The 17,428-nt window shown below is 37.0% G+C and overlaps 2 long non-coding RNA genes across 3 annotated transcripts; one reads left to right on the plus strand and one right to left on the minus strand.

Moving 5' to 3' along the window:
- Window positions 1-10,501: 10,501 nt before the first annotated feature.
- LOC126373602 (uncharacterized) lies at window positions 10,502-13,207 on the plus strand. Of its 2 annotated transcripts, XR_007567332.1 has the most exons (5): window positions 10,502-10,716; window positions 10,833-11,031; window positions 11,401-11,540; window positions 11,649-11,736; window positions 12,038-13,207. It is a non-coding gene; the product is annotated as an uncharacterized LOC126373602 (long non-coding RNA). The 2 variants fall into 2 exon arrangements; XR_007567331.1 differs by having other exon boundaries at window positions 10,507-11,031.
- On the minus strand, window positions 12,787-13,803 carry LOC126373603 (uncharacterized). Its single transcript, XR_007567333.1, has 3 exons — window positions 13,617-13,803; window positions 13,118-13,183; window positions 12,787-13,038 (listed from the first exon to the last, which is right to left on the minus strand). It is a non-coding gene; the product is annotated as an uncharacterized LOC126373603 (long non-coding RNA).
- Window positions 13,804-17,428: the final 3,625 nt, after the last annotated feature.

A 17,428-nucleotide genomic window follows, 5' to 3' on the forward strand; every position in this document is an offset into this window, starting at 1 on the left:
ATAAAATTTATGTAACACACGTCAATTTTAAGCACAAATCTAAAACAGCCCTATAAAAAAATTACATTGGCTAATAACCCGACAGAATTCAGTTGAGGGCATACGTCAAACGGCTTGCATGCTAGCGAGATACCTTTTGATTCGCCCGAGTTATTTATTAACATACTCATTCTTTCTAAAATAAAGAGCTGTCAATTATCCGTCCCTTTCCTTTTCGTCGGATAAAAAATTATACCTTAAAGTAAAATTAGGAGTGTCTGCAGGAATCGGGGCCAATGTCTCCCTAGTCGAGAGAGAAGAGCTGGTTCAGATTTTCCCCGTCCAATCAGATTTTTTCGATTTAATTTTCTCTGTGGCAGTATTACCTTAAGTACATTTATAAATAGAAAAAAAAAGTGTCACATGTCACCTAGTATAGGTTGCGAAGTGAGAGAACAGTTACTGTTACCCACAGCATGATACAAACATCGTCGTGGGAACGTCACTGTAAGTACAGAAGCATTGTTACATCACTCATGAATAATTAATACTGTGGCGGTGAGACTCGAGTCAATTTCTTAATACATAATTTAGATCCCTGTGCTCACGTGTCTGTTATTAAAGGTTTAGCGCGAGTGAGGTATTCCAAGTTTGTAACGCACATGTTAAGATACGGTCATGACTAAAAAGCAAGTGTACTTATCATCATCCCCCTAGCATTTTCCCGTTTTTCACAGGGTCTGCTTACCTAGCCTGAAGATTTGACAGGTCAGTTTTGCCTGCATGACCCTCTAACCCGCAAAGGGAAAACCAGCCAAATACAGGTTAGGTCACATACCTCCGAAAATGCATTTCTCGGGAATGTGGGTTTCCTATGTTTTCCTTCACCACTGAGCACGTGATAATCATTTATGATCCAAATGTGAGTTCGAAAACAAATTCGACAATCATTGGTTTAGGCCTGTGCTGGATTCGAATCTGCAACCTCAAAGTGAGAGGCAAGCGTTTTACCAATTGGGCTACCACGGCTCAGCTTTTGTACTTACTCATAATTAATTTAATTTAGAATCCTGTCAGTTTAACATATTTGACATTTAGTAAGACTTGGTTTTAATTTGTCAAATAAATTAATACGATATAGTTCTAAAGTATATTATTAACATATAAAATTAGTATTAGACAAAGCTGGCAAGGAATGAGTGTATGTTACATTACATCTCTGCCTACCCCACCATCACGCTAGGCATCACGCTATGCAGTATTAGTATGTCCCTTCTCTATAGAAGGGGCTGAGGGTCTATCACGTTGGACTATGGAATTAATTGCTTCTACACCATCATGAGGAAACGTTGCGCCTCCTTGCTGCGCCGAGTGCGCGCCAGCTCGAGCAGTATCCTGAGTGTGTTAGCAGACCGGTGGGACTCCCCGCTGCTGAAGCGCTGGATGCAGCTGCACGCTACTGTGCCAAGGGTCGCGCGTGTGTATTAGCTTAAGTTGTATAAGTTGTTACTAACATTAGAATATAAGTTGTTTGTTACTAACATATATGGATACAGTCCGAATTAAATAATTTGAATTTGAATTTTGAATTTGAATTTATAGAGTCAAACACATCCTACGCATATTGGCAAATCCTTTAACAACAATGGCAGATTCAAATTGAAAATGAACAAGAAGACTAAATGTGAAAATTATAAGTTTAGACCAAGTTAGACTGAGATTTGTACATAGCCGGATTGGTTGTTATTATAGATCATAATCACACTGTATAGAGCAACACGGACCTCCGCGATGTCACACTGTTACCGATATAAAAAATTATTTGCTTTACATATTAAGTTTAGACTAGTGAAATATGAGAATAGGCGCTTTTCCTACAGGCATAACTTGGAAGTGGTTTTCTTATTCTCCTTATATGTATTATGTTGTATAGGCTATTTGTATATATGTTTATGTATGTGTGTATGTTTATTTATATGTATGTAAATATGTGGTCCAATGCATAATCTTCTTTCACCCTAAGGTTGCCTGACAGAAATTGCTGTTTAGCAATGAGGTCGCCTATTGTGGTTATGTTTTATTCGTATGTTTATGTCCTTTGTATATGTTGTTGTGCAATAAAGTATTATTGATTGATTGATTGAGAATATTAAGATTATGAAGTAAGTGTGTAAGTGTGTGTGTTGTTAGTGTGTGTCTGTCGAATCATCTACCTGCTCTTATCCCACTCTAAGTGGGGTCAGCATAAAATTTCTACTTCCATTTCCTTCCTCGTCATCTCGGTACTTCATACTCTTCATATACGAATAAAATGAAAAATATAAAGTTAGATTTTTTTATAACTCTATTGACATGCCTACATACATGACTTGACCAATCTACAAGGCTATTTTTAACGGTGAAGGTTCCTACGTATGTTTAATGAAACCATCAAAAAGGTCACGAGGTAATTTTGTTAAAATCCCACGTAATATTCGAGTGTCGGGTAAATATACAAGGGACGTGAAATTTGGGCGCGCATCGCATCGACCAAACTGGGGGTCATTGACCTCTATCCTTCATCCCGCGAAGCCTTCGCTCTCGATTACACAACAAATCCTTTGTGATTTTATTTCGTAGACACTTGACAGTTTGTGTTGGAAATATTGATTCCATCGGAGCTTATAGGTAAATAATATATGTGGGCATTTAACGCGTTGTGCATCGACATTATCTATACCTAAACGAACGAAAACGAACAATAAATAGATAATATTTAAAGAAGTTAGTGCACAAATTGTGTTAAATATTTCAATATAATAATTTATAGACATACAGAAATTTTGTCAATGAAAGAAACAAATAAAAAATTCAATATTCGTAACTGTAACTCACTATTGAAGTAAAGCTTATTAAAGCGCATTTTATAACCTTCGCATCTTCACTTCACTCCAGACCAAAAACTCAACACAACGATAAAATAGTTATCTAAATATCTACATACCTGTAGTGTTGAAGAGGTTGAAGAGGGGTGTACGAAGAGGGATGCGTCAAAACAAACTGGCAGAGAGAGGGACGCGACTGGCTTGGGCGGGCGGGGAAGCGGGTGTGCCCGCCGCGCTGCCCTACTGCGCACCTACTACCGATCACATTCAACACATCTCACCTATTCGTCATATCTGCACCGCAATCACTACATTGACAATCAACAACCTGAATTAAGTGAAAGTACACAAGCTGTTTATAAACATTTCGAATTTTGAACTTAGAGTTTGAAATAATCGCGATCTATATTGAATTTAAATTGTCCGGTATTTTATGAATCTACTAACGCATCCATAATAATATCCTATACTCAGATTAAGTCTTAGATATTAAGGATACAACTTTTGGCTTGAATAAAATGGGATAGTTTTTTTAATCTAACCAGATAAGTACTTAATTAAATATCTATCACAAAAATTTTATCTGCTTAAAGTTCAACAGTGTACGGTCACGCGAACTAATATGAAAAAAGTTAATGTGCATACTTTGAAACTATGTCACATTAACTTTTTTGACAAATTAAACCGTAAGTCTCATTAAATGTCAATGCGACAGGGTTCTAAAGTGGTTACATAATATTGCTCATGACTGTACGCTTCAAAATGATTATGTTAGTTATACATGGCATACAACGGTATATTTTTCTCTACATCTTAGTAATGCTCAATGGTCAAATGAGCGAAGAACAATAGAAATTGCAGCAAGCCAGCAAGGCTAGGGAAGTAATTACTAATTATGTATAAAAGATTATATACGCTATACTATAAGACATGGATTTGTACAATAAACTGAAGGAAGTATGCTATGGAGCATTAACTATAATTTATCAGCTATGCAACACCCGCCGTTGGTCCCGGCTATTAGCCGTAAAAACACCTCCACCAACCCGCAATGGAGCAGTGTGGTGGAGTATGCTCCATACCCCCTCCCGTTGATTGAGGGGAGGCTTGTGCCCAGCAGTGGGACGTATTAGGCTGTTTATGTTACGTTATGCAACACAAGGGTGAAAATTCTTTGTATTTACTTCTAGTAATCCGATTTACAATGATATTTAACTACATACCATATTAATATAAAATTATTCTGTATTATACTCATCCATATTCTATAAAGTTTAGATTTTCGATTTTAACTTTTGTTTGTTAGTACATCAGCTTTGACACGATTCTGTCAAGTCAACCTAGTCGACATCTCCATAACAATGGAAGCTCGGAACTAGAGCATCTTTTACGTAATGAATGTCCATAGTAATAATCGATATTACATCTCATGTTATATAATTGTCCCAATTCGACTTTACAGACTCCCTTAGACGGGAGTAAAACTGTACCACGCATGCGCTGACGACGCTACTGTTGTATAATGTTATACCTATCTAAATGTTGAGGTGTACGTTGCTAATCTGCTGGGAGAGTAGTATTTTTGAGGAGAAATCCAAACAAGATAAAACATCAATGTTTGCGCTTCTTCTCAAGGACCTGATTCCTGTCATGCGTAGAATGTAAACACGTTTTTTGTACAAGCGTGTATTGTCACGCGTGCTTAAACTGGACAGTAAACACGTGTGTCTGGAGTGGGTCCACAGTGGACACAAAATAAACATACATACATACATACATAAACTCACGCCCGTAATCCCTAATGGGGTGGGCAGAGCCACAAGTAATCAAAGACAACTTGCAGCCACTGTTGATACGATGTCGTAAGCTGGATATGATGAACCTTATGGTGATAAACACGTATGAAAATATGTATTTGCGTGTGACAAACCGAATTCGAAAGGAGTTCGTGTCAGACAGAGTACTGCGGGGCGGAAGGCCAGAGGGAAACCACTGTCCTATTTTTCCCTAAAAAGTAGTGATAAATCGGAATTAAGTGTCCAACCATCTTGCGTCTGTCCTCTTTAACTCTCAGTATTTGTCTTCTTTCTCTTAATAGCACTTCTACCATTATTACACTACTTTGGTAGACAAGAATGGAGAATGCTACATAGATAAGAGCGTCGCACTCAAATTAATGATGAAGGTCTGTGCCCACTACACCGTATTATACTAGGACCTTGTCAGGCAGGGACCGGCGCGTACCGGACGCTACTATGTCCACTGCAACGGAGCAACCCCGTTCTATCACCGTATGTACATTTTTTTTGACGTGACTTATTCTAGATTTGTAGCACATGGCATTAACTACGTGGCCGGACAAATTTAATGGGGAGCGCTGAAGGCAACGGTATAACGTTTAAGACAACAGGCCTGAGGGTGCCCAGTTGGGCGCGAACCTTGGCTCATGGCGTCGTCTGAGAGGAAGAATATTTGAAAGGATTAATCAACCTTAGAGGGTCGATAGCGATAAGCGCTGAATGAGGGAAATCGTCGACCACGCCGGCGGGGTCGGTATCGGGGTTCTAAAGTGTTTGGTGTCGCGAGCTGATTGGCCGCCTCTATGCCTAGAGTAATCGGGTCGTCGGGATCGTATATTACGTCCTTCGGACGCCGATACTTTTCAGTAGGTACCGTCCCTAAGCGGGATGTATTCGGAAGCCGCAACTACCGTATGTACCGAGGTGCATGGTACGATATGTTCAGATTTGACGGAACGCTCTAGTAGGCGTTGCACCATAGAAATTCATACAAAGAATATTTTTGTGCCTGTGCCGGGACGGATACGGTCCTGGTATGACACGGTGTAGTGGGCACGGACCTTTATACGAGATTAAATTCGCGTGGTAACTGAAAGTTTGTTTTGAATATGACATTTAAAAGGGTTGGTATTCTCCACCTTCAACTTGTGTATCAGAAGGATGAAAAGTTGAGTAATTCGTCTGTAAGGTTTTAATTTCTTTGCGTTGTTCTTTATAATCATCATCAGCCGTACGACGCCCACTGCTGGGAATAGGCCTCCCCCAAGGATCTCCACGACGATCGGTCCTGCGCTGCCCGCATCCAGATAAGCTATTATTAAGCTGATAGATGTCAGTATGGGCGCGTGGGTGCTGGGTGTACGTTTCAGGCGCCATTAACCTTGGCTGACCTCTTTACCCAGTTTATCTATAGGTACAGGTGCTTACCTTAATGGATCTTGAACATTACGACTCATGTATAAAGTGTTTTTTTTTATAATATAGGGGGCAAACGCGCAGACGGATCGCCTGATGATAAGCAATTACAACACACGGGCTTTCAATTTTTTTTACATTTTTCCTCACCTTATGGTTGTCTGGAAGAAATCGCTTTAAGCGATAAGGCCGCCATTTGCTTTGTACTTAGTTAAGAGACTTTTTGTAATTATTTCTTTTTATTTTGGTGCAGTAAAGTGTATTTGTATTGTATTGTATTGTGGGGGGGGGGACATTGTTGACGGATTATAATTAGTCTAAAAGAATTCTTCTTATCTTCTCTATTGAGAAATCAAACACAAACTGTTTAGTACATACAAATTATGATATTCGAAAGTAAACGAATATTACAAAAACAACCGTGTCTAATATAACACAGGGGTGGATCATACGCGTCTAGTCACCTCGTCAGCGCATATCCGTAAACCACGGGAGGTATATCAATTCAAATTCAATGGTTTAGTGCCCAAACCGGGATTCGAACATTACAATGTAAGTCACGTGTTCTTTGAATAGGGCTGCCTAAGAAGATCGTCTTAAATAAGTAGACCCATTCTTCTAATTGGGTAGTTACATAGGTCAAAGATAAATTATTAAATTCTGATAACTAGATAAAGACAGCTCTATAGGTAACAAAAAAGTTTTCTATTTAACTTATTTATGAATTTTAATAAAGAAAAATTAAATAAGGCGAAATTTTGTCACGTTTTTCTATAACGAAGGTTGCTTTTAATATAAATTCTATAGTCATTTTGTGTTTTGACGTTTAGTAAAAAGTAACTAATCTGACTAGTTGGAAACTATCTTATTATATGTTTTTTGAAGTGCCTTAGTTGGGTGATTATTCGTCATTATATAAAAATATTATAATTATTTTTAAATTAATAGAAGTGCTTAAATAGAACCATATAAAAGGCTGAAGTGTGCATTGATCTAAACGCGCATCTAATTCAATTTTCCTATTACAAATAATGCTAGTCATTAGATATAATTGTAAGCTCAATTGAATCAAGTGTGTTCTGTTTAGATGATTGGGCTAAATAGCTGTTTAACTGTTGTTTATGTCCAACAATGTATGCAAGCAATAGAAAGCTGCGATTGAGAAATATTGACGTCATTTGTTGTTCTATTGTTTCGAATGCCTAGTTAAAAGGATTTAGGGCTGGTTTACATTGAGCAGGAGACTTGAAAATATGAATAAAAAGGTTAGGTTCGTTAGAAAATGATCCCCGAACGAGTGTGAGAGTGTATCCGTGGTTCAGGCATCATCAGAAAAGGTCACAGCGGTGTCTTAGTCGATGCGAGTCCGACATATGCCCTCGCTGCCCTCGCGTCGCTGCGAGAAACCAGATAGCCAGTTTTTAAGTAATTTATATAACATAAACAGCCTATATACGTCCCACTGCTGGGTACAGGCCTCCACTCCACTACGGTTTATAGAGGTATTTGGGCTAGCAGCCCGGGACCGACGACTTAATGTGCCTTCCTAAGCACGGAATCACCTTTCTTTATCGGACAACCAGGTGATTTAGCCTGCAATGACCCAGCCAAACGAAGGACAGTCTCACAAAGTGATTTGCGAGTTTTGCGACAGTGTTCCCATCGAGAATCGGAATCGGGAAACCTCCAGATCGTGAGCCCAATGCTCTAAGTACTAGACCACGGAGGCTGTCAATAAAGTTAAGTAGGTCAATAAAGGTTAGATTAGATAAAAAAGTGTTGGGTTAGGATACGTCAAAAACGCGGAAGAATGCGAAAGCGTATCCTCAGGTTTGATATTACGGTGGTGATACGAACACCGGGGGGGTTTTAGCCGGGTTGAGCCCGACATAACCCTCACGCTGCCCCCGCGGCGGAAGGGTATGCCGTATGCGGTACGGATTTCCCCTCGAAAAAAAGGTTAGGTCAAAAAAGGTAAGGTTAGATCCAATTAATATTAGATTAGATCTAAATATTAAAAAAATATAAAAATATAAAATAAAAGAAGGATAAAATATAATAAAATAAAAGAAATATAAAATATAAGATAAAAGGGATTGTAAATAAAAATAAAAATACTAGAGGAGTTTTCACTAAAATGATTAAGTCGCTTAACCTCATTAATCAGAATATAGGCGTGTGGTGTGGCGGAGTGTCCGTCCCTTTCAGGGCCACAAATAGCCCGGGGACGGACGAGTGACTTGACGAACAACATCATTAGGAAGACACCAGCTCGCTATATTTAGTACGTATACGTATACTTCCTGATTTTTCCTTGTTTTTCAAGCTGAGGTGCGGTCGTCGATGTTTGTTTAGCTATTTTTATATTACGTTACTGCTCAAACAGAAATTTCCTTTTCTTTGTGATCACTAAGACTACTGAGACAGATCCAGGTCCCAGAGCCCTCAAAATTTCCCCCTTTTTCCGGTCAAGTAAAAATCCAGTATTTGGAAACTTTACTGTAAAGGCGTGTTTTGACCACATAAATAGTAGTACTTATCGTTTTTGTAAGTAGGTTACGAGCGCAATGATTACATACGTAGGTACGTATATAGATATGTAACTAGCTTTCGTTTTTGAAGACTCATTTATAAGTAAACTATTTTACATTTCAAACAGTTTGGTTCAGTCAAAATGTTTTTGACAATAATATACCGGCACAATTTTCAATTAGGACGTAACATATCTATACCTACATGCTAAAATATATCATTTCTTGTTCGACATTACACTGTTTTGTTTTGACTTGTAAGTAATGAGAATTTGTGCGAATGTTACAATACGGGAACATTCTATCGAGCGTTCTTGCTCATGAAAACGTTCATAGCAATGTTTGGCTCTATGCTTGACTCGGCTCGTTGTTCAGTTCGACAAATATAAAACGGCGAATGCTCGATGTTCTGTTACAAGTGAATGCTCAAGTCTATTAGCACCTTATGGGAGTATTTGAATTCAGAGAGAGGGCAACTTGATAGTCAGCGCCCTCTTACGCAAGGAGCTCTTACCGCGTTCATTCGCATGCCTCGGCACCAGTCACCACCGACACGGCTCTCGTCTCTTCGTGTGCTCGTAGAGCTTAACGAGTCTGTGTGGAACGCTACGTAGTTCCAGTCAGTCACACTAGATGGCAAAATATTGTTGAAAATAGTTTGCTTCAAGAAAAAGTGCTCGAACTCGTCCATTATTTCTCTGTAACGATTAGGAGACTCAAATGTTTCTGTAATAACCTTTTAGTGTTAGATTGAATTAGGTACTCTTATTATTAAGAAATTAAACCGAGTTACAAAATAGTATACCATTCGATATGTTGCTTAGTAAAACAATAATGGCAGTTGAACGATCGAAAAGTTTTAAGTTTGGAAGTTGAAAGGGAAGTCGGAGCGAATAGGGTGTCTTAATGTCTGAAGCACCCTGAAGTCTAAAAGTACAAGTACAAAACTTTAAATAGGTTTTCAACACAAGTACTTGCGTAATTCTGAAAGGTATTAAAATATCCCTGCGAAACATATTAAAATATTATTCATAAACTTTCTCACACTTTACTTGCCTGAGATGAAAGTTATGAGGGCGTTGAAAGACGTAAGCTGCTATAATACCTACAAAGGTAGTGAATAAGCAAGGTATTACCCAATAGTCGTATTGTACGAAGAATATGTAAAATCAAGTACTTAGTGAATAAAATAAAATAACTAGACCTAACCCAACATAAATATAATCTCACACCCGCTATAGTAATTGGTCTATAGTGTATTCTCAAGATCGTAAATAAGGACATTGTAAATTTTGTTTTATCGTCTTTGATCGATAGTACACAAAGAAATTGTTTACAAATTGTACTTTTATGCGGTAAGTACAATAATTAAGTTCTGTGTCTATTTTTGAAATACAAATACCTTAAGTACTTCTAATTTAAATAAAGCATGTAATACATATGAATGTTCGAAGTTGTAATTTAAATTTTAAAGTGTGCGGCGAACCGATCTAGGAGAGCTTACGGCGACTTTACACTTGATTTATAGGCGCAGGTAACGGCTGAAAAATTCAAATTCCCCGCCACTAGGTAGTTCCTATTAACTTGTGGGCGGGAAACTGAACACTGCCACAGTGTATATATGTGGTTATGTAGCTTATGATTTTATAATAGGTTAGCTTTTCATCATGTTGTCACCGGGTTGGTCTAAGATGACATCCTAGATAGATATAGACGGAGCCAAAAGTAGATGCAGTTCTTTTTTATTTATATTAGCATACAGTTCAAACCAGCAGTGCAATTCTGTAAGGTAATTTTTGAAACTCGCATCTGAATCCGCGGTGAGTTTTTGTTTTGGCATTCTGTAAGACATGTACTTAAGTTGAATGCACACTAGCGACACAGTTGCGAGTACGGCACCGAGTCGAACTAAAGTTGATGCGAGATTTTGACGTTTTTAGTATGAGATGACAGATGTATCCGCATTCTGTAAGGGTGATTCCCCGTTCACTTCGCTATTCACTTCACTTACGAACTCGATTTGATCTGTCAAATAAAAAGTTGATGTTCGTCGAGTGAAATCTATACGTTTCTTAGTTATTTGCTGGTGATATCGTATCTAATAAGACTCAATAAGTTTCAATTAAGGTAATTTAACAGATTAATGTTTAAAAAACTTTAGTGTAGTATTTTATCTGGTGCTAGTGTACATGTTTCTTCTGATGAAAATCGCTCAAATGTTTTTATTAAAGTGTTTATTAGAGGAAGCTCATACTTTGGACAATTTTGAGTTGCGTCGACAAGCCTATGAAATTCGTAGTTTGTCTCTATTGACCCGAGATGATAACTATGTCAGCGTATAAAGTCTTTCGAAGCAATTAATCGACCAACTCGAGCTTGAGTTGCTCCCTATAATAAAAAAGTACGAAACGTCGAAGAAAAGGACTTACAACTCGTATTAAGGTGAGAAAATTACCTATCTTCTAATACCTACTACCTATCAAATAAATTATCGTTATTTTGTTAAAATAGATTGATAGCATACTATTCCACACATATTGTGTACCTTCTCATTTTTGGCTAGTGGCAGCTACTAATAAAAGAAAATGTTCGGACCTATTTGTCCCAAACATCTGCATCCTGCTGCATAAACAAAGTGGTTAAGGTACTCAACAATCCGAACATGTTGAAAAAGTATATAAGGTTTCCCCAAAATATACAAGAAAGACAAATATTAAAGAGGAGATTTATATTTGAAGATTTTTGTGATAAAACATGCGATGAAACCCTAATACGAGTACCCACTATCTACTTTCTTGTATTGAATTACAGGTTTCATGAAAAATTCATCATTGGCAGCATTGATGGCACTATCATAACTTAAAAAGACTGGCTGAGCATGAAGAGCGCTTCTTCTGTCGTAAGAATTATCATGCTAGGATGTGCAATTGAAAAAATATCATGTGCAATTGGTAAGTGAATTAGAATCTCTTGTCCCGCTTGATCAAACATCTTAGAGGTACTCAAATTATTATTTGATGATCATCTCCCTAATCTTAGATTAAGTACCTATTTTTTAGATTACAGATGACAGTTTTATTTTTAATGAAGATGTAAGAGATCACTTAGAGCCTTTGACAAATGCTGGTGAAGAAATTGTTTTCTTTGGTAAGTTTTTCTTTAGTGAAGATATAATATATTTATAAAAGTGATAAAAATAATTATAAGTTGGCCCTTAACAAATCTATTAAAAAAGTTTTTAGATTTATTTAATAGGATACAGAGTATCTAACTGAAATTCTTTTCTAGACCATTCATCAACTATCTAAATGCAACATTTCTCGTGGTCTATTGTATAATTCTGTAAAAGCAGCAACAAACTTACGTTTCAGTTTTATTTGTAAGAAATTCCTTACTAACAATTGGTTTAAATATTTAGTAATAAAGTTGTATTCTTCATATATTTCAGGTGGTTCTGGATATGCTGAGCGGGCTAACCTTATGACACCTATAAATAATGCCCCAGACAATACACCTGAAACATATTATAACATGCTTGCGCAACTCCGTAGAACGCCAAATGGTTTGTTGAAAAGACGCTTCAGGTGTTTGTTAGTACACAGGGTCCTAGACTATCATCCTGATAAAGTTGCAATGCATGTTGTATTCTGCATAACGTGTTCAACCGGGCTGGAATGGAGGTAGTTAATTTGACTGAAGATGAAAACCTAAAGGAAGCTCAGGTGGCAGCCGAGACACAGAGAAGGCAACGTGCCAAATCATGATGATTTAAATGTTGGACGGTCGCAAAGGCCTCAAAGGACATAGAAAAAAAAAGTCAAAGATCTTGTGAATAGATTGTGGTGATCGCGTCGACCTTAACTCCACCTCAGTGTGAGAAGAGTAACAGAAGCTTAGGACTAAATATTTTAATTATCTATGTAGATCTAGTTATAGTACATACTAAGGAATAACAGGTAATTTAGAGGTATAGGTATTATAGTGAGTGTGTTGTTATCATATAGAATTACCTACTTTGTGTAATGTTATACAATAAAATTGTATATAATAGGCTATTATTACTTTAGGGTCTGCTATTAACTTCAAAATTGTATTTTATGAATAAATAACGGTTTTATATTATTATTTATATTTAGTACATAAGAACATTGAAAAAAAAGATTGTAATATAAGCAAAACCAGAAAAGAAACAACGAATAATAATAATATGTATAACGTATAATAAAATCTACTTTAAAACTTGAAAATATAAAATTACAATTTAAATACTTATTTATTTGACCCCAGTTCAACCTAATAGATTCTGCTAGCGCATTTAATTCTTCCTCCACTGCCGCCACAGCGTTAGCGGCAATTCCGTCTCTCTCAATGCTGTGCTTCATCATGCTCGCCTTGACCGGTGCATTGGGCCGCCGAATTTCTAACTGCTGCTCTTCAACTCACTGAAATCTGTAAGAGTAATAGTAGTTTATTTCAGCACATAAATGTAGTCAAAATAACATTAGATCAAATAAACTGAAATACGTACTTCTGAATGTCCACTGCTTTGTATTAAAGAGGGAGGCTGGGGAACCAATTGTATTGGGTCTGATTGCTGAAAATAAAATCATGTACTTTATTATTATTATTTTAGTATAATAACGACGAACACACCTAATTTAATAAAACTCTGACTAAAAATAGCTGGATTCCCAGTGGGCATCTCCAGTACCAAACCCTGAACCCCTATACCCATAGCCACTATCCGTTCCTCCAATGCAAGTTCAGCTACATCCTCCACCCCACCACCAGTCCTACGTCTAGCTGCAGCCTGTGCTGCTACTTTTTTAACGGCACGTTTTTACTCAGACCGAAGTATATAAGTTTAAGTGTTTAGAATGCGTTAGTAGGTACATTGTTAATGAATAAATTGCAGAGAGATTGACAAACTCAATAAACAAGCTAGGTTGAAATTCAATTTTTTTTTACATTTGAAATGCTTCAAGAACAGTATTTCGGACAAGAAATATTAATATTAACATACTCACTTTGGTCCACTGCTTGTATGTTTTAATCGTCCCACCCATATTATTGAGCCGCTATGACAAAACTTCCTAGTGCTCCACTCTCTGGCATATTGAGTTTTTGAAAAACCCTTTGCCAGATCTGGGTTCCTCTCCAGGAAGTCAATCATTGCTTCTATTAGGGCAAAGGACAGATGGGATGAGCGCTTGCTTACACTGAAAAGATTTTTGTTTTTGTTACAAAACAAAATAATTCCAGTCAGTAAGAGATTAATTTTAAGTAAAGGAATAAACTTACTTCATTATCCCGTTTCAAATATGTCCACACGCAGCCAAAACACCACAATCTATGCACCAAACCACTTAAAACATATAAATGCACTTGAAATTCCTCAACTTTGTTTTCAAACATTCTTACAAAACTTTTTTTTAGCTTTGAGTTATAAAAATGTAAGCATAGACTCAATGCTCATTCATCCAAAAGAATTAAGTTTATGATTAAAAATATTATAATTTAACTTATTAAGGCTTGAGTAATTTAAATTCGAGTACAGAAACGTGAATAAAATCATCCAAATTATAGTTCTTTGGCAGAATTTCATTATTTTAGCTAAAAACAATAAATCGGTAATTACCGATTGGTATCTTCTCATTAAGCGCCAATCACTAGTAACTCGAAAGATATATCGAAGCTCACTTCACTTCGCAAGTGAGCTAGTGATGTTTACAGAATACCAAATCAAGGTCAGGTGAGATCGAATGCGAAGTGTAAGTGAGCGTCGAAGTGATAAGCGAGTTATTGTTCGAGATCTACAGAATCGACATACAGTTGAAGTGGCATTTAATTATCCAGATTTAAAGCACTAATTCGAACTTCACTCCATTAAACGGACTAACGAATCGAAAAAAAGCTAAACTGCTCGAGTACACCAACAATTTTTTTTAATGTTGTATGTTGTTGTTTATGATATCGACTTGGGATTGAATCGTATAATGATACCATTTATTGTATAATGTAAATGTGAATAAATAAATTTAATAAATAAATTAATTGACCGGGGTAATAATTGTTACAAATTTTATTTACACCCAATATTTTGCACATTAAAATATACAAATATGTTGCTTAAGGCAGTATATAAACAGAAATCATTCAATCAAATAAAAAAAAGAAAATACAATTACACTACCATTCTATTACTACTATTATACTATTTTATTTTTTAGAGGTAGATGAATAAATAAATTTCGCCATGACAGCCTACCAACTCTTTGCTGGCACACTGTTTGTATATATTTATTGTGGCGCTGCACCACACCGCACTAACGGTCGGAGGTGCATAAAAACTCTGGTAATTACGACTTCAGCGACGGTGAATGGAAACTGTAGCCATCTTATACTGAGCTCCAGGTGGTGAGCAGGTTTAAAACGCAGACCAAAGCTAATTTCAGCTCGGTCTTAATTTCCGGACACCACCCCTTGTTAAGTTTTTCACAATTTAAAAAGTTTAAAGCGCTTCATAGTTTTGTGAAAATGTATTTTGTTTCTTTACTAAAGGAGTCTACTTTATCTATTTTGTGTGTGTGTAGTAAATATAACTACTTGAAAACTCAAATAAGTATTCAATTTAGAAAATGATTTTTTAGATTTTCAAACGTACTTATAGATTTAAATAAACGCGTTGAAAACTTACCAAGAAAAAACCTAAAGATCAAGAAATACAATTACTTAATAAAAAAAACGATGAAGCTTGACGAAGCTTTTGTGTGAATTTCATTGAAAATTACATTTTTGACGAAGGCTGTGGTGGAGAGCCAAGTGTTTTCTTTCTTTTTTAAATTCAGTGTGTTTTTACGCAGAATAAATAATAATTACAGCAAATAATTTAAGTAAGTAAGTAAGTATATATACTTCGTGTACAGTGTTTCTATTTTCAAATTATCGCATTTCCACGAAATTATACGATTTTTCGTGAAAAAAAAAACTACAATAAAAATTCATAAAAATGGCTGCACTTCTGACCCAATGCGTACTTATTTCTTTTTAGAGTCATTTTTCTTATGGTCCTGCGGAAGACAGAAGCGATGATAGAATATAGAGGCCGTGACCTAGTTATAAACTCCATTTATTTCTATTGTTGGGCTATTGATCAAAGGCGACAGCTTTTAGTTATCGATTGAATAATTACTTATTAGAAATTCATTTCTCACTGTATAACGTTAATGACCGAAAGGAAGCGTGACTCATATTATTAATATTCTAACTTCATCATCATATCCCTAGCATTATCCAGTTTTCCACGGGGTCCGCTTACCTAACCTGAAGATTTCACAGGTCTAGTTTTTTACAGAAGCGACTGCCAATCTGACCTTCCAACCCGCGAAGGGAAAACCAGCCCAAAACCTGTATTGGGCTGGTTTTCCCTTCGCGGAAAGCACGTCACATCCGAAAATGCATTTCTCAGGAATGTGGGTTTTCTCACGATCCCTCACCGCTATTGATATTCAAACGTGTATAACGTGTATTAGGGGTAAACATACGATCAGCTCCTAAAGCGTGCTCTTAATAATGAGCAGGACGGAACATTTTGGTTGTCACGCGTTGCCGCCACAAATGTAACACTGGCAGACTGATGTGGCGGAAGTGTGCGATATTAACCGGTGTTGACAAGCCGCTTCATTTTAATAAATAAAGAGTTTCAACAAAATGTAACAAAAATCGTGTCAACTGCTTGATTCTGCTATTTTCTTGCCTTAGGCGATTATCACACGATACCACGCACCGACGTGGTTGGCGGCGAAGCGGTTCTAATGTCGCTGTCGTCGCATTGACTTGTTTATAATCCGCTGATGATTATAATTAATATCATCCGCGCAGCGACGCGGCTTTCGTGATAATCGCTTTATACTAAGAAGAAAAAAAAGATAACGAAAAACTTAATATCAATGCATGCAGAGGCGCTACTGGGAGCGTCATGATACCATCTTATATTAGAGGTATATCACTATAGTATATTTGTGATTAGGTAGTATAAGTAATATGAGTGGGCCCAGATTGCAGTGTGCAGTAATTTATGTGTGGCAGCTCACACGGGCTGTCTGCATGCTGAGGCTGTATCGCCAACTTTGTTGCCGACAAGCCTGAGACGATGTCTTAGAGGCCCTAGATGTGGCTTCCTAGTACAGTTCAAGCACTAACTTAAGTAGACAGACTTTAGGACAAGTGGATGCTTAGGTGGCACTAGCTATTCCTTGCTGGTTTATTAAGCTTTGAATCCGAATATGGCGTACTTCGCAGTCGAACTTTATTAACTCCAGAAGTTAACTGACACTTGAACATTTTGTTCATTATTCACCGCTTCATAGTTCACACATCGCCAGCATTATACGGTTTAACATGTCATGGAAAGTAGATCTACTCAGATCTTCGTATGCAAAAATCAAACAATTTATCATCCCCGCGTCAATTCTGATGTAAGATACTAATATAAGTATTCCGAAAATGTCCTTAAATGTCGTCGTCGATCTAATTGAAACCTTAAAACAAATCTTAATAAAATTTAAATTATTTTTAATTAATTACTCTATTTGTAACTGGATAATTTAAACCTAAGTAACAATGGAAACGGGCCGCGTGGATAAAAATGAAACGAGGTGCATCGTTGATGTTTCTTTTTTCCATTTATCCAAAGTGACAATTTAAGCGGCAACAACGACCTCCGTGGTCCAGTAGTTGAGCGTTGAGCTTACGATCTGGAGGTCCCGGGTTCGATTCCCAGTGGGGACATATCAAAAAAATTACTTTGTGGTCCCTAGTTTGGTTAGGAAATTACAGG

Source organism: Pectinophora gossypiella, chromosome 16 (assembly GCF_024362695.1).
Source record: "Pectinophora gossypiella chromosome 16, ilPecGoss1.1, whole genome shotgun sequence".
NCBI lineage: Eukaryota > Metazoa > Arthropoda > Insecta > Lepidoptera > Gelechiidae > Pectinophora > Pectinophora gossypiella.